At 47.3% G+C, this 23,277-nt stretch overlaps 1 protein-coding gene across 1 annotated transcript in view; it reads left to right on the top strand.

The window, feature by feature from the left end:
* Positions 1-23,277, top strand: part of DLGAP4 (DLG associated protein 4) — a 1,951,934-nt gene that overhangs the window by 387,029 nt on the left and 1,541,628 nt on the right. The window lies entirely within an intron of this gene.

Here is a 23,277-nt window from a genome sequence, read left to right as displayed (position 1 = left end):
GACATGTCGGTAACAAAGAGGATAAACACCTTGCATGAATCTCCTTCAGATCATCATCCCAAGACCCGCTGTACGATCCTCCTCCCTTCCTCTGGCGCTTGCTGGTCTCATGCCATAACGTTCACCACCACCTGCTTTCCCTCAGTTCAGCACTACACTGCCCAATTATGCCACCCATGCTGCTGTGACTCTCTACAAGGCCATGGGCAAGAGCAGTATAATGTGAGGTCAGCTGGTGTGATACAGAACTCTTTTTCTGCAGGTAATTGTGGCATAAACACATTTAACAGCATTAGATATATCCTACAAACACTGCTCAGATTACTTCTGAATTCCCACATGGGCCAGAGGCTATTCATTGAAGTAACATCTCCTTAAAAAGTTCCAGAACTCTTTGGTAGAGAACAACTATGGTATAATGTTTCCCACATCAACAAAAGAAAATCACATACAGTGGAAAACTGAAAAATTGGCTTATGTTGCATTGACCATATTGGAAGGTTAGTAGAGTTTGATAAGACGCAGTGTGCAAAGTAGCAGCGGTCTGCAGCCTCTGACACAACATTACACTAAGAAGAGACCTTACGATCTGCAACCAGTGACTTGTGTATAAAACTACAAATCTTGTATGTTGTTGCAGTGGGATTGACGAATATGGCAGTGAGCATAGGAATGACCTGGTATTAATGCACTTCACAAGAAGTGCTTAGGGCCTGGAGGATAGCTCAGGGGCAGTGTGTTTGTCTTTGAAACATGACAATAAAAAACAACACTGGTTTGAATCCTGGTGCTGGACTTTGAGACTGTTCTCTGGTATTAAGTGTGCTATAAAAAATTCAATAATTAATTGATTTTTCTGCAAAAATGTGATACTTGAATAGACACTTTTTAAAGTATGCATGACTGTTAAAAGTACCAAATGCCACACGCGCTGGCGACAAATCATACAATGGCCTCATTACGACCCTGGCGGAAATCGAAAAACGATGGCGGAAATGCAATACCGCCATCGAATACCGCTCGGTGCGATTATGACCCGTCACCGTAAAGTACGATGCCATTAGCGACACCGTAGTGAACGCCAACGCTAACTGCACCAAGTACGCGCACGCGCGCCATGCAAAACCGTAATTACCACCATGGCGCAACGGTACGCAAATTCTGACCCTAGCGGACATTTACTTAACGCCATCAAGCATGGCGGAAAGTACCATTCCGCCATGGTGAGAAATACGGCATCGTGAACCAACCGTAAATGGCCCTACTGAGTGCCTGTACACCACTCCCTGCCCACATTGCACAAATCCTCGTAGGTGCAATGAAGTTACACAATGCAACCAGTGAAATGTACAAGTCACCCATGCATGCCAACGAACAAATGAATGTAGGGGCTCCAAGTGCCTTGTGAGTGGCCATCCATATTTGGCATTTCACCATTGCCGTACTGATGCAGCACAGGCATGTGAAGGTTCAAGTACAGCAATATGAACTGAAATATGAGACAAAACAACAACAGGCCCCCATCGCTTGACACCAGTGTAAGGCAACATTCAAAGCAGTATCCTGAGGGAGACTGCACCAGCCCTGCACTCTTGCCAGTAAACAAACCAACCATCAGCATAAGCATGTACCACACAAGTTGGCAGAGTGACTGAGCAGCCAGGCTCATCTCAAGAGGGCCAATGGGAGCTGCCGGGCACAGATGGCACGAATACAGAAGCTATTCCAATGGACATGACCTCAGTCTCCCTCCAAGAAACGCACGCAAACACAGGCACCTGTGACCAGCCATTTTCTGATAATCACATCATTCCACCAATCCACCTGGCTGACCGGCATCTGTTACACAAAAGCTAATCCCCCGCCCCTGAGCATGACATCATTAAAACAGTCATAATGGCAGCCCCTATTCCTGACCTTACTGGGCTTCGTTGGCAAACGCGGCCAGTACAGTACCACACAACTATACTCAGAAGCCGGAACCCAATGCAGATCTTCTCACAATACATCGCTCCACAAATAGGAATATGCCACATTACTTGCAAAGAATAACGCTACACGGTTAATATCAGAATAAAATTTCAATGCACATCAAATTCACCAAGCCCATACAGCTATTAGGTCATAAACTCCAAAACATTTTTCATTAATGTGGGCTGCATCCGCAATAAATGACCAGCTTCTTCTTGTGTGACGCCCTGTTCCTTCATGGTACACAGGGGCTACATTCACGTTCAAAAAGGCAACATGGAAGCGCCTAGAACTGCGGGGCCGTCCCATTAGGTAGGCACTAGTCCAGCTGAAAGGTCGATATGTTGCTCCTAGCCACTAGTACTGCGTAAGGGCATGTGGCCCATTGGCGATCGTCCCATAAGATCGTAATGGTGCTCCACTGATTAACTCGAAGCAGCAGGTGTCGGGAGTAAAAGCCATCTGCAGGAGTGGCATACAGATGGCAGCGGCAAAAGGGGAGGAGATACCTGTCACCCAAATGAAATGAAAAAGAATAGTATGGGCATCAGAACTTCATTTGTATTACTCACTTCAATGATCACACTAAATCTACAGCCATATGCATGCTAGCCCACTCAAAAGGATTATTTCCACCCAAAAATCACTTGCGAATCATAACTATATAAATCGAGGTGAAAACACTATTACAAACGAGTGTTTGTGTGCATGCGTCTGTTAAAACAGAATCCATTAGATGGGATTAGTAACGTGCATAGACACAAGTGTTTGAAGGCGCGTCGAGACAGGGAGGGTTCAACAAGGGCAGATAGACGATGATCCCACTATGGCAGCTCTGCATCACATAGCGCAGGGGAAGGGGATAGATTCCAAAAAGCCATGTACATGGCAAACTCTCAATTAAATCATCTGTCCATGCATCCATACATCATTCCCTCATCCCGGTATAAAAACACCTGATTATTTACTCACATAACATTTGAAATTTCCATTGAGTCTGTGCGTAATGCAGTCTGCAAAATCCACTGTGCCCCAGCCCGGAATTCTAGTGTTGTGAAGTAACATGTATTTGGGAACGTCCTGCCTTATCGTCCACTACGCTATTGCGCATCCCATACTATTCATATCAATCATTGCATTCTCGCCATGGCCCCTGTCCCAAGGACATTAAACAATAGAACGTTATATTTGCAGTCAGACCTGTGGGCGTCTCCTCGCCGCTAGCTGAAAACCGAAAGCGCTGTCCTTCGAATTCCTCATTTGCAACATCACGTCGAAAAGGCATCTGTGACCGTTTGAAATCACAAATTCATCCATGTAGTGCAGCAGTGTGTGAAAATGGCAACTGGCTTCACTCACAAATGGGACGCCCCGCCCGTCGGTGAACCTCAGCACAGTGCTGCATGAGGGTCCACCGTTAATCGAGTACTACATTCCACTGACCCTTCACAAGTTTGTTCGCGACTGCAAAGTTGGTATGTGAAACAATGGGAGCATAGCAGAATGAACATATAAACCAATATTTCACTGCCATCGGGATTAAATACATGATTGTAATAGCAAGATGCCATGCGTCAAATTGCAGCGTTGTGTGCGGGACATGCTCGCCCAAAGGGGATTGCAGCTGGCACAGGTGGAATGAATCACCACAGGTGGAGGCTATACAGCCTGAAAACACATAAATTGCACACCCAACCCCCTCCCACAACCACACCCACTCCAAAATGCTACCGGCAGGACTAGCGATGTTGGCCCTGGGGGACCTGATTAGCACTGCAAGTACTCCAACTTCAAGAAGAAGACGAACACCAACTACTACAACAACCGGCCGCACAGAGGAGACGCAGGAGGAGGAGGAGGGCAAGGCAGGGCCAGCAAGGCCCACCAGCACAGCCACTAGCACCACGCAGGCAGCCCGCAATCCCACGCCTCCGAGCTCATCCGTTCAACCTCACTGATGAGCAGATCCACACCCTCTACCGTTTGGACCGGGACACCATAACCGCCATTGTGGACATGACACACGCTGACCTTGTCAGCATGATAGATACCCCAACCGCCATCCCACCCCTACTGAAGGTGGTGTCTGTACTCCACTTCCTGGCCACAGGCACCTACCAGCACACAGTCGGACAGTTGCATGGGATTTCACAGCCACTGTTGTCACGGACACTATTGCAAGTGCTCGATGCCCTCCTGAAGCACGCAGACGACTACATCTCTTTACCACGCTCGGAGCAGGAGATTACAAACACAAAAGTGGGATTCCATGCACTTGCCGGCATACCGGGTTGCATTGGTGCCATCGACTGCACCCATGTGGAATTGGTTGTCCCACATGCCATGGAGGTCCAGTACCGCAACCCGAAACAATATCATTCTCTTAATGTACAAATGGTGTGTGACTCCAACAGGATCTTTACACATTGTTGTGCCCGATTTCCTGGATCAACCCATGATTCTATGGTCTTGAGGAACTCTACAATACCACACTACATGGAGCGACACGCAGGGAACAGATCCTGGCTACTCGGTGAGTCTCATTTCATGCATGATAATGTGGGGTATGTGATGCGGCAATGACCTGGCAGGAAGGGGGGGGGGGTGCGTACGTAGCAATGTCATTCCACAAACATCCTTTATTGTCCACATACAGGTGATGCCGGGTATCCACTGAAGAGATGGCTCCTTACACCACTCCGGAACCCACAGAACCAGCATGAGGAGGACTACAACCATGCCCACTCACGTACCCGTGTAGTCATAGAACAGGCATTCGGCCTACTGAAGGCTCGTTTCCGCTGCCTCAGCAGGTCTGGCGGGGCACTCCTGTACCGCCATGAGAAGGTTGCAAAGATGGTCATGGCATGTGTCATGCTACACAACATGTGCGTACGTAGAAATGTGCCCATGCCCCCTGACGCAGAACTGCAAGCACCTGAAGATGGTCATGATGAGTGTGGGGATGTGGCAGCACCTGAAGGAGTCCGCGAGGCACAGGAGGCCCGTGAAATTCGTCAGAATATCATAGATTCATGCTTCTAGCACTTACGCCTGGTGGCTGATACATGGACACGGGACTTGTGGCACTGTGTGTGTCTGGAACATGCACAATATGGACAGTACGCCTATAAAGGCCTCGTACACAAAGATCAATGTCCACACATCTCATTGGATGATTGTGAAATGTTTATAGCATATGTGAAATTATATTACACACCCCATCGACCCGCCACCCAAGAATGCCCAACACCCCCCCTCCACCCTCCTACCTCCCCCCCGAACACCAGTGTCCAAAGATGCTCATTGTCAGTGGGCAGACGCTATTGCAAGCCCCCTCTCCGGGTATCAGGGGCACCCCTGCCTGTGGAGCGCAGGTTCCTCCCAGATCTACGTTGGGGGCTGCCCTGGATGGAACTTGCAACGGATGATGTCTCTGCCTGCTCACGTCCATGCATGTCCCTAAGGGTTTGTGAGAGCTCAGTGAGCACACGGCGCACAGCGGCAAGTTCACCACATACGTCTTTGGACGTCGCATGCAGTTCCCCCCTCAGGCTCTCGGTGCTTCTCTCCATTTGTAGCCTTAGTGTCTCTGTACTTCGCTCCATTTGTGCCCTAAGTGTCTCAGTAGATGTTTCTATGGCTGCCTTAGAACCCCCACATTCATCAGCATGCTCCTTGAGGAGCGTGGCCAGTTGCTGCTGTTGCACGATCACCTGGTCGAGGGACTGTTGCCTCTGCTGGGCCATGCCCATTTGCGGTGGTGTCACAGAGGGGCTGATCACCTCATGTTGCCTTGCCACAGGGCTTGTGGGGGATGGCCAGTCGTCGTCTTGTGGGTGCCCCTGCGTGGTATCCTCATGGTGTACGGGATGAAACAGACAGGGGGATTGAGACAGGTCATGGATGGGTCCTACATCGACAGCACCGTTATCTGTGTCGGAGCATGCTGGCATTAATGCAGTGTCACCTATGGTGCTGCTGCCACCAGAAGCAGTGCCTTCTGTGGCATCCATTGGGGGGACCTGTGGTGCTGCTGTTGTGGGCATGCTGGCTGCTGGGGTGCCTGTTGAAGTCCCCTCCTGTGTGCTGCCACTTGATTTGTGCTGCTGCCGTGTCTTGATCCGTGCAGCTGAGGTGGAGGGTCTTTGGCCGTTGGTCTTGGCCCTCTTTGCAGGTGTGCTGGTAGGGGTGTCCTGAAGCTCGTCGTTTGAATCGGACCCTGTGGTGGAGTAAAGGAGGGCGAGCGTTATTCATGGGTCTGTGGAAATTGGAATGGCAATGTATCACATGCATTGGGGTGGTACCTGAGGGTGATTTGGGTCAGGGCCTTGGAGGTGGTTTAATTTTTGTGTGGATTGAGGATGCAGTTGTTTTGCAGCCTGCAGTTAGGGTGTGCATGCTGCACGTGTAGAGGGTGTTTTTAGGATTTTTAATTATTTATGTATTTAATGTGACTTTTGAAGTGCGCTATCAGGCCAATGTATGTGGACGTTCTCCTGGACATGTGTTTCTGTTGCACTATGTGGACACATGGTACTTCACATGATTGGACATTGTGGATTTAGCATTGTTTTCTTTGGCCCACCTACCTGATTCTTCGGATGTCTGCACTCCTTTCTCCATCCCTCCGACTCCCTCTATACTCTCCATTCCAATGGTGGAGGCACAGATTTCTTCCCAGGGGGTCAACTTGATGGGTGATTCCGATCCTCCCCCGGTAGCTGTGGCAATGTTACGGTTGGCTGATAGTATGCTCCGTACGCGTATCCGCAAGTCGTCCCATCGCTTTCTGCATTGCTGTGGGGTGCGGGGTGCGGTCCCCACCGCACTTGCCCGCTGTGCCACCAGGGCCCATATGGCCTTCTTGTTCGCAAGTGCCGTCCTGGTCATTTGCGTCGAGAAGACGACGGCAGCATTCTCCTGGAGGGTCTCTGTGAGCACGGTGAGTTCCTCATGGGAGAAGTGGACCTGCCGCTTGCGGTCGCACGCTTTTTTCGCAACTTTTCCCATTCTGATTGTTTTCACTAGGGTGGCTAACGGGTTGGGATGTGTCTCAGGGTAGGATTTTTAATGGTTGTGTTGGGATTCTGATTTTATAGGTGTACGGCGTGCTGTTTCCCGTTCCGGGCCCATGTTTTTACTTCCGTTTCCGTATATTTACGGTCACCGTATTTTGCGATTACCGCTCATTACGGTGACCGCTATGATGGGTGGCGGAATTGCACCTAGGGCGCCGTGCGACGGCGGTGAGGGGCGTTTTGGGGACATTTCCGCCATCGCGGACTTTGCACTTCCGCCATGGCGTAATGCTCGTGCCCGATGGGTCAGAATTGGCCGCACTTTACTCCATCGTGCAATGGCGGAAACGCTATTTACGCTATGGCGGTCAGGTCAGTTACTTTCCGCCAGGGTCGTAATGAGGGCCAATGTCTCATTTGTGTCAAATGTACTGTACTGTAAAAACAATTATACCTTTGCTTATCCCTTGGGGAAGCATATGCAGACATTAGCCAATTGCAATGCTGTAAACGTGTATGACATGGTGTTGATATCATGCCATGTGTAAATCATAACAAAACATTTACCAATTACATAGGAACCCACTCAGGTAAAAGGAAAAAAGAAATGTGTTGCATTTCACATCAGAAGTAATGAAATGCTAATAGCGAAAATGAACTTTAATCCCAACTACCCTCTACAGCACTGGATGCCATCCTTTCTAAGCGTGTGTGAGGACCAGGAAAGGGACCCAGCCATGCACCAAATGTGGCGCATGTTGTTTTGGCCTATGTCACCACACTAAGTGGGCGTCCGATGCCAAGAGGTGCAGCAGTTTTGCCGGTATGACTGCAGATTTGCAGAGAAAACGTACCTGCCGTCGTGCTGTCCACATGTTGCAAAATCTTGGGGTTTGGGTCCTGTCTGGATGATACCACTTTGAAAAACCGCACCCCCCTTTATTCTGGGTTCACTGAATGGCCACAGAAAGACCCTTCTGTTGTCTTGGTGTTGGCACGTCTCATCCTTCTGGGTAATGTTTGTGTCTACCAGAGGACATGCATGCCTTTCTATTCGGCCTCGGCAGGTTCAAGGATGTATGAGTCCCTGTGGGCAAAAAACGTGCAGGGCCCCTTAATTTGCATTTGTATTTACAACGCCGGGAGTGATAATACAGGAAGTACGCAGAGGAAATTACATCAGTCTTTGGTAGTCTAGTGCATCACGGGAAGATACATTACAATAATGCAATAACAAGAAACAAATACCATTGTGTTGAGTTTGTGGAAGGTCACCATTGATATTGTACATAGACAAATAGTATATACTTCTAAAACTATGATTTTGACTTTTTTCAAAAGTATACACTGCACACTGAATCTTATAGGCTCAACATTTTGGCAGATAAGTCAAGGTAAGACAACATGATTTGTCCACAGTCACATACTTTAGTGAATTGGTAGAATTGGGATTTGAACCCAGTCTTTTAATTCAGACCCTTGACTGAGCATACTTCTTTTCAGCTCTTGCTGGTATAATATTTATAATAACCAACCTGGCAAATATTTAGGGAGTCATTACAGAGCGGGAGTACCACTGCAAGTATCATTAGCACTAGGGCAATAATCCATTGAAATAATATGTTTTTGACACCAGAGAAACGTTTCTGCAATATCGACCGTACATTCTTAAAAATAATACATTAAGCAAAAAGAGTATGATTGTAACCTTATACTTCCAATTCTGAATGGGTATATACAAGTAACAGACTAAAAAGAGATACATTTGACGGTACCATGTAATAATGTCCCCACACAAATGTCTCCTGACAAAAATGTCGCTGTTTTTTGCTGAGACATTATTACATAGAACATGCAGGGGACACCCCCTCAACCCCCGAAGGGGAGCAGGGTACATCCGCACAACCCATCCCCATACATAATGCCATGATATATAATGTTGCCAATGGCTTTTCCCAGCAACATTATGTGTGGGGACATTATGTATGGGGACATTATTACCTGATTCCCATTTGACAGTATAAAAGGAGGCGTGGGGTTATTTTGCAGCTCTGTTTAATGGCGTTAAGAAAAGACACAGATGTTGGTAGCTAAGTGGAGCTGTGTGGGGGCTTTCAGAGGCAAATGTTCCCATATGTTCTTATCTCCCAAACCTTAATACTAATTTAGGGAGACATGCTGCTGACGTGTTCAGGCTTTTGCGATGCCAGGTGCTGGGGGAATTGTTTTTGGGGCACAAGAACCTCTTAATTGCCATTGTGGAAGTAAACACGGGCTCTCAGGCCAACGCACAGTCAGTCCATGCCTTGTCACAGCCCTGTATTTTGCTGTGCCCTCTCAGCAGATGCTAGGGTCCGGTGCTCCACCGTTCCCCATGCTATATGATATTAGCGCCTGACTTCCTTTTCCTTTGCTGGCCGGGGTATCATCTTTAGTGGTTCTGGGTAGCCCATCCCAACAACCAACCTAGGAGTCATCAGGCTTTGTGGGTGACACTGTATCTGTTGAGCGTGCTTATCGATGATTGGCCACACGCGTGCATTGTTCAAAGACGCATGTTGTTATTGCATTGCTGTCCTAGCACGCGTCACAAGACATTTCATACTTGTGACAATTGTGGATTTGGTACAGATTTCAGCTAATTTCATGGTATGCTCCACTGCCCCCACACCTGATGCCTTAGTTCTCCTTTGTTTCCCCTTTGCCTCCATCCCACCATCTGACCCGTGCAATGCCACACAAGTTGCTCTTCCATGCCCACATGTAAAACTTAATTTAGAGTGATTAGCCTTAAAGGCAAGTTGTTTCAGGAGCAACTGTTGAGTGTCACATTTTGTCGGTAGATCTTGGGCAATGCAGCAGTCAGGTGGTCATTGTGGAGGGGACACCTTCTCATGCAGAATGAGTAGAAGCATCTATATGTGTATTTTGTAAACAAACCGCGTAACAAATATATTTCTTGTTTGTAGAGAGCTAATTCTTGCCCTTCAGGTGGTCTCATGGTCATAGGCATTTGTTTTGTTTTTGGCACTCAGGTGACTCTTATTGCATTAGGCAGGCGGTATAATAAACCTGTAGGATGACTGGGGAGTGTGTAGTACTGCAGGGCCACCGAGAGACTAAGAGATAGAAGGTGGTCTACTGGTGTGGTTGCATGCCAGAGCCTAACCCCCACCCCACAGGCGGTCTGAATGCCCACTGAGGCTGTGGTGATTTTGAAGCAGAGGATAGTGTGGTACCCCAATGAAGGCTCTGGAGAAAGTTGGACATAAATGTTTGAGCACCAGAGACCACTCTGATCTCCTGTTAGGATTTCCATTGGGCAGCAATATTGTCATGAGAGTACCCTATCTGTGCATCTAAGTATCAATGTGTATTACCCCTGTGTGTATGTTAACATTAGATTCCATCAATACCTTCAATGCACAGTTTTACCACTAAACCAACAAGTGTTTGCTCTTGCAATGTAGCATCCTTTATACTTAATAATTGGAACACATTAAGAACGCTCCTACTCTTTTGTTTAGCAGTGGAATGGCTAGCCAAGGATAGGTGAGGTTATACAGATCAACGCTTACATACCCCATTAGTTGGAAAGGGCTCAACACTCCATCAAAGTCCATGCATTTAATTGGTAGTTAGCTAAGAATAACATAAAAATGATCTATAGTCGTGGAAACAAAAATACGGGTAAAACCTTTTAAACACCCCTGCACAGGATTCCTCTCCCCATTCGTATGTGCTTTAATGGTGTCATTTATCCTGGTCAAAGACATACACAGGGCAACACAGGTTAGATATTGGCACTGTGCCAAAAATTGGTACCATGCTAAACTCAGTGTTTCACCTGCACAGGGAAACCTGAAAGGCTAATCTAACAAAAATACATCTTGGTGTCTCTTAATGGCTGGCGTTTGGAAAGTAAAAATATATAGTAGAAAAATATAAGTAGAAGTGGCTTTTAAACCCCCTCCAACCCTCCGTCCCATACATTTTGAAACAATAAAAAAATGTGAATTTGGAAAAATTGGCATAGTGTCTATTTTGTGACCCTCAGCAGTTCATTGCCTCAAGTGAATGCATCTGAAACCTGTATGATTTTTGTTTCCAGGGCAGTTCAGCTTTGTAATTTAGCTCTGATGCCAAATTATTGAAGCAAGCAATAAAAATCAGAATTTGAAAAAATGAACAAAGTGCCAATTTTTAGACTCATACACTAGCGTTACACTCTTGGCTGCTGATTACAGTTTTTGCTTGCTTCCATTACCAGGCAGGTCAACATCTTGTGGGGTCAACAGTTCTCCTCCAGGCTCTGTCCCCCAGGATCCACAGTATTGTAGCTTTTAGTGAAATTTCAGCAACTCCGTTCAGCCTGTTAAAAAACAGCTGGTTTATAAAGGATAAATCCCTCCACTGTTTCTCTGTTAGCCAATCCAGTTCTAACAGATGTGGACTTCATTCATGAAATCATTAGAAACAGTACAACTGGCCTTCTTCTTTGTTAATATTTGAAATGAAGCCAACTTGTTGTTATCGATAATGTAGATAGAAACTGCCATGTTTTGAACAAGAAGGACCTTTGGCAAAAGGTACAAGGTGTCAATGATTTGTCTGAAACATTTTCGGCTATCCATTTGTCTCAAAAAAGCATTAGCACTTGGTTGGTGTTTAATTTACATGAGCTTGGTCATATATCTTATTGTTGTAACAGATAGCTTGAGATGTGTATATATGTAACCAAAAAAAGCCTGTCATGATTTTACAGTCCAATTGCTGTTTGTATTTTGCAATATGTAATTAAATCATTAAAAAATAAACTTCTCATGTTCAACAATTACTGTTCTTATGTTTTCAATATGTACGTTCTGCTGTAATATTTGAATAACAAATATTAATATTGTGGCTATACACTATAAACAGCCAAGAATAAGACAGAGGGCTCATGTTTTTGGTTATAGACTTTTATTATAATACTGGGTATAGAAAATGCCTCACTATCTCCAAACTAAGAGGTATTTCCCTACCTCAAACAAAACTAAGGATCTGTCTTGTGTCAAGATGTCCAAAGTAAAAATGTCCTGCGTCCAAAGTACTGTTGTGGCCCCCACACTCTAAAAGTAACTCTAAGGTGCTATGCGTGTTCCTTGCCAGAAAAGTACGGAAATGTTCAAGTACAACAAAAAGGTAAGCATCCAACAAAGTTCCAACTGAATGATCTTCACAGTTCCAGGGAATGACTCCTTTCCCCAGGGTTTCTCTCCAGCAAAACAAAAGTTCAAAAGAATAACCAAGTTCTTTATAGTTCAAGGGGATGATTCCCCTCCTCTTGATGTTGCTATTTATTCCAGTAAAAATGACTCCCTTCCCCAGATTCTGTTCACATTCAATGCAAACAAAAATCCTAAGGGCATGAATCTTCCTTGGGATTCTTCGACTCGCAAAACCATACCTGGTGAACTCCCCAGCCAAGTTATGTCATATAGTTCATTGATACTATTTGGGTGTGGGTCCCAGAATCACAAAACACCTGAGGTACTCCGCTGCCAGGTTCCTCTCCACATTCACTGCAGTTCACTTTGCACACTTGACATTGCCTGGTATACTTTCCTGCCAGGGCTTGCTTATGCAGTTTATTTCACACACTTGACTTTGCCTGTTATACTCCCCTGTCATGATTTCCTCATGCAGTTAACTTCATACACTTGACTTTGCCTGGTATTCTTTCTGACAGAACATTTTTTGGTATGCAATGTTCCTCTGGCTTCCCTTCTTGGTCTTCCCCAAGTTTATACTGTGGGTCCCTGACCTCATTCCCACTGTCTAGGGCTTCTGATGTGCCAGACAGTGCTTCAGTGTCCTGACCTTTTCCCTGGGGTCACTGGTTGCTTTCTTGTATTCTCTCTCCATCTCTGACTCCGCATTGGGGGCTTCTCTGGCTCTCACGGTTGTTGCTGTCCCTGCAGGACCTACTGTAGGCGTCCCGGTCTCGGTCAGTGTCCCGGCTCCCTTGGCTGTTAGGAAGCTCTGCTTGCTTCCAATAACGTAGCTGCAGACTCCACAGAGCTTCACTGGGCATGCCGCTCACTGGGCGGTCTTCTCGTTCCAGCTTGCCACTCCGTCTGTTGCGCCGCCACCAGTCGCTGTACTCCCAGTCTCTCTGCTCAACTCTTCTCACCACAGCTGGGTAAGAAGACAAAGAACTCCATACTTCTCTTCCCGGCTTAGTTTTAAACCATGTCGGGCAAATCATCTTCATCCAGCTACTAGACTTCTTGTATTGGTTCTCACTAGAAGTAATCATCATTGCTCCTTTCCTCTTCCTCGTTTCAGTTTGTGTTACATTATTAGTTTTCTGATATGGAGGAGTACTGTCAGTAGAGTTGCCAAATTGTCGAGGGAGACAATGGCAGTATGCCATCAGGGCATGGTGAATGGAGGGAATATCTCTGAAAGGAAAAGGAGGATACCATGTCTCACCTTATGATGTCCTGTTGTCCCCCTGAGGGACGCCTCCCCCATGTGGTCCTCCCTCAAATAGCCACCATCAGGGTCAGGTTCAGGTAGCGGCTGCCATCCCCTGGCCCCATGAGGAGAGGCTACTTCAGAGAAAGGTGTGAAGACATCATATTCATCACAGCGCTCATTATGGAAAAGCACAGAGATTATTTGCTTTGAAAAACGATTTGTAAACAGGACAATTTAGAAGTGAGGCCTATTGATCTGGTATCGTGTGCATTTTTTATAGAAATAATGTATTATTTTAAATGCACATAGCTTTTTGTGGCTGCAGTTACAATTTGTTAACCTTATTATGCTTTCTTAAAGATTCAAAAATGTTCTGTACATGTGCAGTTGCGCTTGAAGAGAGAAATTAACAAAGCCAATAGTTTTGAATGGGCATCTGTGAGATGCATTTTCCGTCAAAGACCTAGGAATGTTCCATTTGGGGCTCCAGGCCTATGCGGCCCGGCTTGGTGCGAGAGCTGTTATAGGTATTTAAATGCAATTTACGGCATACCACATCACCCGTCCACAAAGTCTAGGTCTCTGAGATGGCTCAAGGCTGGCACATCCTTCGCCCCTTTGTTAGAGCACCCCACTTCAGCAGAACCACTCCTCCAGACTTCGGATTTCAACGGTCTATGGCTCACCGCAAAACTGGGCAGGTGCTAGGACACTGACTAGGGAATCTATTCAATGCATCTCCAAAGCAGCCACAAAAAGAACATGGGGCTGGATAGCTGGGTGTAGCTGAGAATCGTAGGAGGATTGTTGTCCTTGTATGTGGTGTCATCCTTCCAGCCTCCACAGGGAGAGGGGGGGAGCATTGAGGATGGGTCACACCCGTTCCTTGGGGTCACTAGGGCCCCATAAAACCTTGGTAGAAAAGTCCAAGGCTGGCTGTTAATATCCATCTCTAACCTTGCCATTCACTGCGTCCCTGGTCTGCACTATGTGAAGGTCATCATCTTTGGTCGGGAAAACTGGAGAGATCACGTGTTCACCTCTGCACGATTCAAGTGGGGAGCATCCAGGTCCACCAGATTATTTCCACCTGCACCCAAGGGGCATCTTCTCACTTGTCCCCCAGCTTGAGGGGAGAAACTCGCCCACTGCGCTCCATGTGGAAGTGTGGTCTGGATCGGCACAGCGGCCACCAAGAGTATGCCACCTTTCAGGCTCCCTGCCTGGGCAATGCCCATAAAACCTCTTTCCTTCTGCCTAAAGGAAACGGCTCTGCTGTAGAGGGAAGCATTTCTCCCCTCCTCTCTCTATTAATACATGTCTCATTTATATGTCTCTCAACCATTCTGTCTCTTTACATTGAGAACCGTCTCTCCACCTCTCTTTCTCGCCTGTGAACCAATTCCGTTGGGTGTGCTATATAAGTACCGTTAACATAACATAACATTTGCTTGTATTGCCCTTAATATCTCTGTCGAACAGTTAAACGTGCAATAGTTGATGACTCTGTCTCTCTCTATATATAAATGCCTTCCCTCCCTTCGTTTTCTCTTTTATTAATTACTGTTTTTCTTCCTCTGACATATTTCCCCTTGCCTAAATGCTATCGTCACTCCTCTATACTGCTGTCCTTAGTCTGTCTCCCCCTTTTCTACCTCTCTTTCTGCTTCCATATCTCATCCACAGCTGATTCTCCACCCCCCCATCTCTTTGTAACCACACGTTCCGCCCTAGGATCCTTCCTGAGATCCGTCTTCATGGTTCTCGCCCAGCTGACCTGCATCTCCCTGTCCCTCTGTTCCGCTATCGCCAATTAGCGGCACTGCAAATTCCATTCCCAGACTCCTCCGATCATGGCAGCCCCTTTCCCACCCTTCTGTCTCTTTCCTACAGACCTTTAGCAACAATGTGACTTTTTCTATTTCTCTGCCCTCACACCCCTGCCCCACTCCCACCTCTTGGTCCCCTCCAGCCTCTCTATGTATTCACGATCATCTTTTTGGCCGTGTACTGGGGGAGTCCGGCACTCTTCCAGTAATAGTTATTCTATACTCAAAGTACCTTAGTCCACTGCTCTGGTTTCTCTCAGAGACTTAACCCTCCTTGTGGAGTTCTCTGAGTCCCCAAACCCACCTCTCTGCGTTCTCAGAGCTTATAAATCACCCCGCTCTGCTCTCTAAGTCTCTAAACCCTCCATAAGTGATTGTCTGAGTCCCCTAGCCCACACCTCTATGTTCTCTGAGTCTCGTAACCCACCGTCTGTGATGTGTTGAGTCGCTTAACCCACCCCTCTATGTTCTTTGAGTTTCTTAATTCATCCCGCACTGTTCACTCAGTCTCTAAACCCAAGGCGTGTAATTCTTTGAGTCCCCTAACCCACCCCTGTGTGTTCTCTGAGTCTCTTATCCCGCTCTGTGTGATTTTCTGAGTCCCTTAACCCCCTCCACTATGTCCTCTGAGTTTCTTAATTCATCCTGCAGTGTCCTTTAAGTCTCTTAACCCACAGTGCATGTTTCTTTGAGTCCCCTAACCACCCCTCTGTGATATCGGAGTCTCTTAACTGACTGTTTGTGTTTCCCTGTGTCATTTAACCCAGCCCTCTGTGTTCCTTGAGTTTCTTAATCTGCCCCTCTGTGTTATCTAAGTCTCTTTACCTGAAGTGTGTGATCCTCTGAGTTCCATAACCCACCCCTCCATGTTCTCTGACTACTCTGATCCACCCTGGGGTTCTCTAAGTCACCCACCCATCTATGTTATCTTTAATCTCTTAACCAACTCCTCAGGGTTCTCTGGGTATTCTTTGGTGATTGGCCATGCTCTGCTTTCCTTAGCGTGTATGGCAAATGACAGCCTTCTATCTGCCCAAAATAGTCTAATCTCAGGGACAGGCCCAGCTGAAGGTGCGTGGGGGGGGCGATTTCAACACGATGGTTGTTCCCCCACCCTTGCTTCGATTGGAAAACAGTCTGAGGCACTGTGGGGATGTGGGGAGGCATACATTTAATGGAGATAAAGTAAGGTTAATAGCCGCCAATTATTAAGATACGGCAAGCCAGCAGAGAGCTGAAACCCTGAAGGCAATGAGGTGATAACACTTCTGTTTTTCACAATGGAAGTGGTGGCCGGCAGGAATCCAGCAAACCCAGCTTGTAATGTGAACACTGAACAAGTGCATACTGTAAGCCCCAGCAACTAAATTATATATAAAGTATTATATTGCTGTATTATTACACGAGTGGCTGACAACATGGGGGCAGTTGCTGTGGACACCCATGAGACTCAAGGCACCTTTCTTTTGAAAAAGTTGAAAGGCCCTGACACCGTCCCTCCTCAGGGACGTGTCAGGGTTTAGGATTTTCGGAAGGTAGTGCTTAGCAAGGACAAGTACCCCCGCCTCGTAAGACAAGTTTCACCTCCATGCTCACATATGGTATATCTCCAAGGGGGGAAAGCTTGACTTGGCTGTGTTTCCCACCCAAGCAGATGGTGTCACCTCACGTCACACATGTTGAGTAGAGGCTTCTCTGCCGGACATTTGCAGATGGCTGCTTGAGGCCTTATCTACAGCCCTGCTCCCTTCTGCCTTCTTCCAGGAACGCACACTTCTTACTGGCATGGTACGATACACACACACTGTTTTGCCAAAGTAGCCCAAAAAAGGGAAGCACAAATAATTCTATTCCTAATGCAGTCCTATTAGCATATCTCCTCTAGTGCACCGCCTGGCGACTGAACCTGCCACATTCAGCATCACTGGATCCGCTCTCCTCCCCTCGCCTCCCAATATCTCTCTCCTGTTTCTCTCTCCTTTTGGTTTCTCTCTTCCTTATGAACTGGCTTCATCCTGCTCCTCCCTCCCCATTGTATCCACCTGCCAAGGGTCTCCCTGCCCCCGTGGCCTGCCTCTCTCTCTCGCCCTCCCATATCTCCTCTCACGCCTGCCTCTCTCTCTCTCGCCCTCCACTATTTCCTCTCCCAACTCCCTCTCTCTCGCCCTCCCATATTTCCTCTCCAACCTGCTTCTCTATCGACGTCTGCCTCTCCGTTTCAAACCTGCCCATGGAGAGAGAGAGTCTCTCTCTCTCTCTCTCTCTCTCTCTCTTTCTTTCTCTCCCCCCCCCCTCCCCCTTCGGTGTGCTTAGCTCTTACTTTCTCTCCCTTCTTTCCCTATCCCCTTCTAAACTCTTCCTACGGCCTCTGCCTCTACCGTGCAGCATCCCGCTCTCCTTCCAGCATCCGCCCCTATCTCGCGCATGCGTGCTGCCTCGCTCTCTCCCTGGCACTTTGCCTCTCACTCACTCCTTGATCGTCTCTGACTCCTACATCTCTTTTCATTTGACACAGGGCCCAGGGGCCCCTCCACGTGGCTACTGATGCTCACATCAGCCACCTTCAGTAAAGCTGTGAGTTCTGTACCTCATCCGCCTGCTGCTTGAACGTGAGGCAATATTTGAATAGTCAAAACCTCCCTAATCGAGTAGGCTATGATAATGGAGTTGGGTCACCTGAGATAATATCGCGTACCTCTAGACTGGTCTTCAAACTGTGGGGTTGGCCCCTGTGAGGTGGGGGACAAAGGATGTCCGGGAGTTGGGGGAGGCACGAGGCTCTTCAAAAAGGGAGTATGGTGGCTGCTTTGAATACAAAATATAAGCAGATATAGCATCTGGGGGAGCCTGGCAGCAATACTTTTACTCAAGGGGGGCTCAGCTTAATATGCATTTCTCAAGGGGGGGCTCAGCATAATATGCATTTCTCAAGGGGGGGCTCAGCATAGTATGTTTTACTCAAGGGGGGCTCAGCAGCAATATTTTTACTGAAGGGGGCTCAGCATAATATGTGTTAGTCAAGGGGACTCAGCATAATATTTTCACTCAAGGGGGCTCAGCATAATATGTTTTACTCAAGGAGGGGTTCAGCATAAGAAAGTTGGAATACCACTGCTCAGTGACTGGTCATCAGGGTTCCTGGGATCTGCATAGGTCTTCCAGAATGCGTGTACCCACCCAATGATCGAGCCTGCCTGTTGTCATGAGGGCTTCAATCCCTAGGCCAGTGGCTGGGACTGGAGTGCAGTTTCTTTCAGTTGCTAGGACTAGTAATATTAGAATGCAACAGTCTGGCCTTTCTATACGTCAACCAGAGCAATTTGTGCCAGCTTTCTTTCCCAGCATGACTGCCCGCGGCCCTCCTGCATGCCACCCACCGTTTCCTTATGAGGCCTTTTGCTGTGCACGTTATCCCAGGTTCCACTTTTGTTTATGCTGAGGTGTGCTTTTGGGGTATCATTCACCCCACTACATTTCAACATAGATATTTCTTTCCAGCGCCTCTGTTCTCACATCATTGTACACCTTCAAGGCTTGTGTATAAAGAAGAGGAGATCCCTTGTAAAAAAAAGGATCGGTTCTACTTGCAAATTCATAGAGAAATGGTTTAAACACTTCTGCAGCAAGGATATGGGTAGGAAGGTGGTTGCAGCAAATCACACAAACTCTCATTGACTCTCCATGAAAGAAGCACATATAGGGGTTGACCTCTTTGGTGACCGTGCCATGTGCATCCTTGGCAAGGATGGGCATGTCCAAGGAGTGGCCTGGGGTGGCACATGCTACCCCTGGAATCTGATTGACCACCCCAAGTGCCACACCATTATCTTAAAATATAATCATTATGTGTGTGCGCTCGTACTTCATCCCACCCCTGCATAGGTCAGTTCCCCACTTGGGCCACCCCAGTCAAAAGAGTCTGGACACACCAATGTTGGTACGGGGGATGCGAAAGTGGCCGCCGATGATTGTGTTTGGCAAGTAACATACTACAGGTATCCTCAATGCGTAAACGGCTGCTTCCATCCCCTCTACTGATGCAACCCCACCAGCCACACTGTTGCAACTGTGCAAAGATTCCTTTTCTTCACTCCCCTGCTCCCCCACCTAAAATGCATATACTGAGGTCTGTGGCTATCTAGCTGCCTCCCTGCTTCCCCATGTTTGAGGCGCTACGTAACGTTACCGGATGAACCTTCTGCAGTGCTATTGTTTTGGCTCTGTGTAGAATTATACAGTAAAACCTTTTCCAAATTATCGCAAAAATACACCCCACCAGATTCTCTTCTGTTGGGGTGAACTACAATTATCATGGTTTTTTAAATGTACTTTATTTCTCAATGTTGATCACTCGCTTGTGTGATCAGTCTGGGCAGTGAATTGTGCAACACCATTATAGGGAGCACAAGTCTCCAATGGCCAGTCTTTGGTTCTTGGTTCAGCAGGCATGCTTAGGAAGGAGACCTGAAGCTCACCTCTGACCCTAGAGCTGCGCTACCAGGATTGTTCTTTTGAGGTTGAACTATTGCGACATTGCATGGACAGACCTCCCCAAATCTCAAATCCGGAAGATACAGAGATTATGGAACAAGGCTGAGAGGGCAAACCTAATTCTTACCAGCACATCATACCCGCCTTAAAGAAAAACTCCCTGGTGGAGCAAACAACACAGCCAAAAGGCTCCATGCACTTAAGTGTCATGACATGGGGAACAACGAAGCCTCTTCATGAAATTGACACGTGATCCAGGGGGGAAGCGCAGGAGGTGGCCGGAAGGGGCGGGTGAAGGCAAAGGGAAGTTTAGTTTCATGTGAGGGAAATAAAGAGAAGTTGCAAGCAAACCTGGCTCTGTGTGGTCTGTGGCCTACGTGGCGTAAATAACCTCAAAAACTGGCAACGAAGGGACCAGTATCTCACACAACCGTGGAGCAGCATTGCGGCTCCCCACAGAAGCATCTGGCCGGCCCTCGACACGGGAAGGAGAATCCGGACCAGAGGCTAGGTGCAGCCGACAAGGGATTCGGCACACACCGCTAAAAAGAAGGTGAGGGACATGCTACAGCACCATTGTGAGCAGGGGAGCAGAGTGTTGAAGGTAGCAGGGGGCAGCCAACCGCAATCCAGGAACTGAGGAACTGAAGGGGCCGTGCTATGCAGACGAGTGAGACGCAGTACCGGAGGGGTGAAACAGGACGCTACTTGCATGCGCAGCAGGACATGGAGGAATCCTGTGGAAGTCATCGGAAATCCATGGGGAGAAGAGCATCGGTAGGAGGACAGTGGGAAAGGGCCATGCAGCGGCAGGGAAACACACCAGCCGGTAAGGATAATCCAAATCACTGCGAGGGGGGCAGAAGAAAGAGGAAGAAAGACAAAGGAAAACAGAAGTAATAGACATCAAACAAAGGTTGGAAAGTGGTAGATAACAGGTCAAGGAACACACAAGGGAAGAGAGAGAAAAAAGTAAGAAAACCGCAGTGGCACAATGCAGGATAACCCAAAAGCCCACAGCCTAGGACCATGGCACGTACAGTAAAGGACTGCCAAGCAAGAGGACAGACACTAAAACACTAACATGGTGAACAACGCACAGGTGGGTGTAGATGCCAGAGCAGGAACCGGTACACCAGCAAGCATCATGGCAGGAACCACATCCAAAGCAGCAGTTCTAAGATGATCCAGCCCATCCACACTGCAACCATGCCACGACCAAGGACAAAGATGGGGAGAATGGATGGAGGAATTCAAAGACTTCATGAGGGCAATAGGTGATCAAGACACAGCCAACAAGACAGATATATTTGCTGACCTAGATGGGAAAGAGATCAAAGGAATCCTACAAACGATCCCTGCACAAGAGAAATATACATATGCACTAATGACAGCAGCGAGCAACAGGAAATTAATCATACTACCCAACAGGGACTACGAAAGGTACTCCTTCAATCAATGTGTGCAGCTCCCTCATGAAACCATTGGGGAGTTTGTCTTAAGACTCCAAAACAAAATAATCCACAGTGACTTTGAGGATGAGGAGGCAATTAGAGTCAGGATGATAGAAGGGTGTATATCCTCAATATTTAGGAATCATCTGCTAAAGAAACCCCTCTTTCTGCAGGAGATCATAGACCTAGCTAGAGTCTATGAGAGAGTAGACATGCAAGCAGCAGCCATAGAGAACCCCAAGAAGAGTGATAGCATTGCATCAATGCATGCCATACCACCTACAAATGCCAGAAATCAAGGGACACCATTTCAACTGGGACCAAGAAATTCACACTGAAGACCCCCGGGAGAAAAACAGTGCTATAGATTTCGGTTTGAATACCACCATAGAGGACAAATTCCAGCCATGGGACAGATGTGCATGGATGTGGCCAAGAAAATGTCCAAGCCATGTGCAGAGAGAAGACCCCAGCACTTCCGAACTATAAGGCAACCATGCCCTCTTGGATAGCAAGACGACATAGGGTTTTTAACTACAGAATGCACCCAGACAAATATGCCCAGAGGACCAACCCACAAAGAAACACAGCAACGTTCCAAATGCAGACCAGAATGATGAGAGTGATGGAAGATCTTGTGCTGCAACGACCATCACAATACCCAGACAAGCACGTCTACTCTCCAAACCCACCAGGGTACTCCATCGAGTACAGATTGGATCCACCTATGAGCCCACAAACCTACTATGCGCAAGACCCATATGAGAACCTGCCCGCAGACCGAGGTGACGAAGGATAGCCCCATGAATGGTATTATGCCCACTAAAACAGATACAGCAAAGAATACAGAAGCTCATTGGTGAAGCAACAGATGATTGTACAGTCCTGAAAATGACTGTCCAGATTGGCGGACTGAACCATCAGTGCATCGTAGATACCGGGGTGACTGTAAACATTATGAATGAGGTCCTGTATCAAACCATAAAGGATGTCTAGCTGCTACACCCATCCCATGCCCAAATATTTCAATGGGGAGCAATACACCCATCCACATCATGCAAAGCCATTCAGCAGGGCATTGCCTCCTAGGTTACCACACTGCACGAGTGCTCACTCTGATCGACATACACTATGACCAGTCAAAAGTAATTCAGGGTCTCCCAACAGGAGGTGCAGGAACTGTACACAATGTCACATTAAGGGCTTAACATTGATGCACTCAAAGCCTCATTCCTGGCTCTCTTTGAGGGGCTGAGCATGCTCAAAGACTCAGTCATCTCCCTCCAACATCCGCGCTGAGTTTGTTTTCACCTACTGGTTCAAGAATTGCAGCTCCTCTTAGATAATGACATTATTGAAACAGTAAGCGGTCTGACCCAGTTGGTGTCGCCATTGGTTGTTGTCCCAAAGGAAAATGGCCATCTACGTCTTTGCGTCGACATGCGCATGACAAATTCAGCTATTCAAAGAGAGAGGTACCCAGGCCTAAACATAGAAAACATGATGGTGAACCTAAATCAGGCCACTCACTTCTCCAAATTAGACCTCAACTAGGGGTACCATCAGCTGGGCATTCACCCCAATTCTAGACCAATCACCACATTTTCAACGCTTGAAGGACTCTTCCGCTATAAGCGGCTTAACTTCGGAATATCCTCCACTGTGGAAATATTCCAGGAGATCATTAATAGATTGATAGTGCCAGTGCCCACCGCGCTTTACTATAGTGATGACATTCTGGTTTTTGGCACAACCCAAGACCAACGTGACCAAGCTCTGACGACAGTGTGCAAAATACTTCAAGTGGCAGCCCTCACCCTCAATGAATCCAAATGCAACATCAATAAAAGTAGCCTGCAATTCTCTGGGCACATTTTCTCAGACCAAGGGATCATGGCAGAGCCAGAGAAAATCAGTGCAATAGTTGACCTGGCTGCCCAAACTGGGGTTGCTGAACTACGGTCATTCCTAGGCATGGCAGGCTACTGTGCCCGCTACCTTCTGAACTATGCCACATTCACGGACCCCCTCAGACACTTACTAAAT

The sequence above is a fragment of the Ambystoma mexicanum genome, chromosome 3p (assembly GCF_040938575.1).
Source record: "Ambystoma mexicanum isolate Mex_15411 chromosome 3p, UKY_AmexF1_1, whole genome shotgun sequence".
NCBI lineage: Eukaryota > Metazoa > Chordata > Amphibia > Caudata > Ambystomatidae > Ambystoma > Ambystoma mexicanum.
This window is presented reverse-complemented; position numbering and strand designations above follow the sequence as displayed.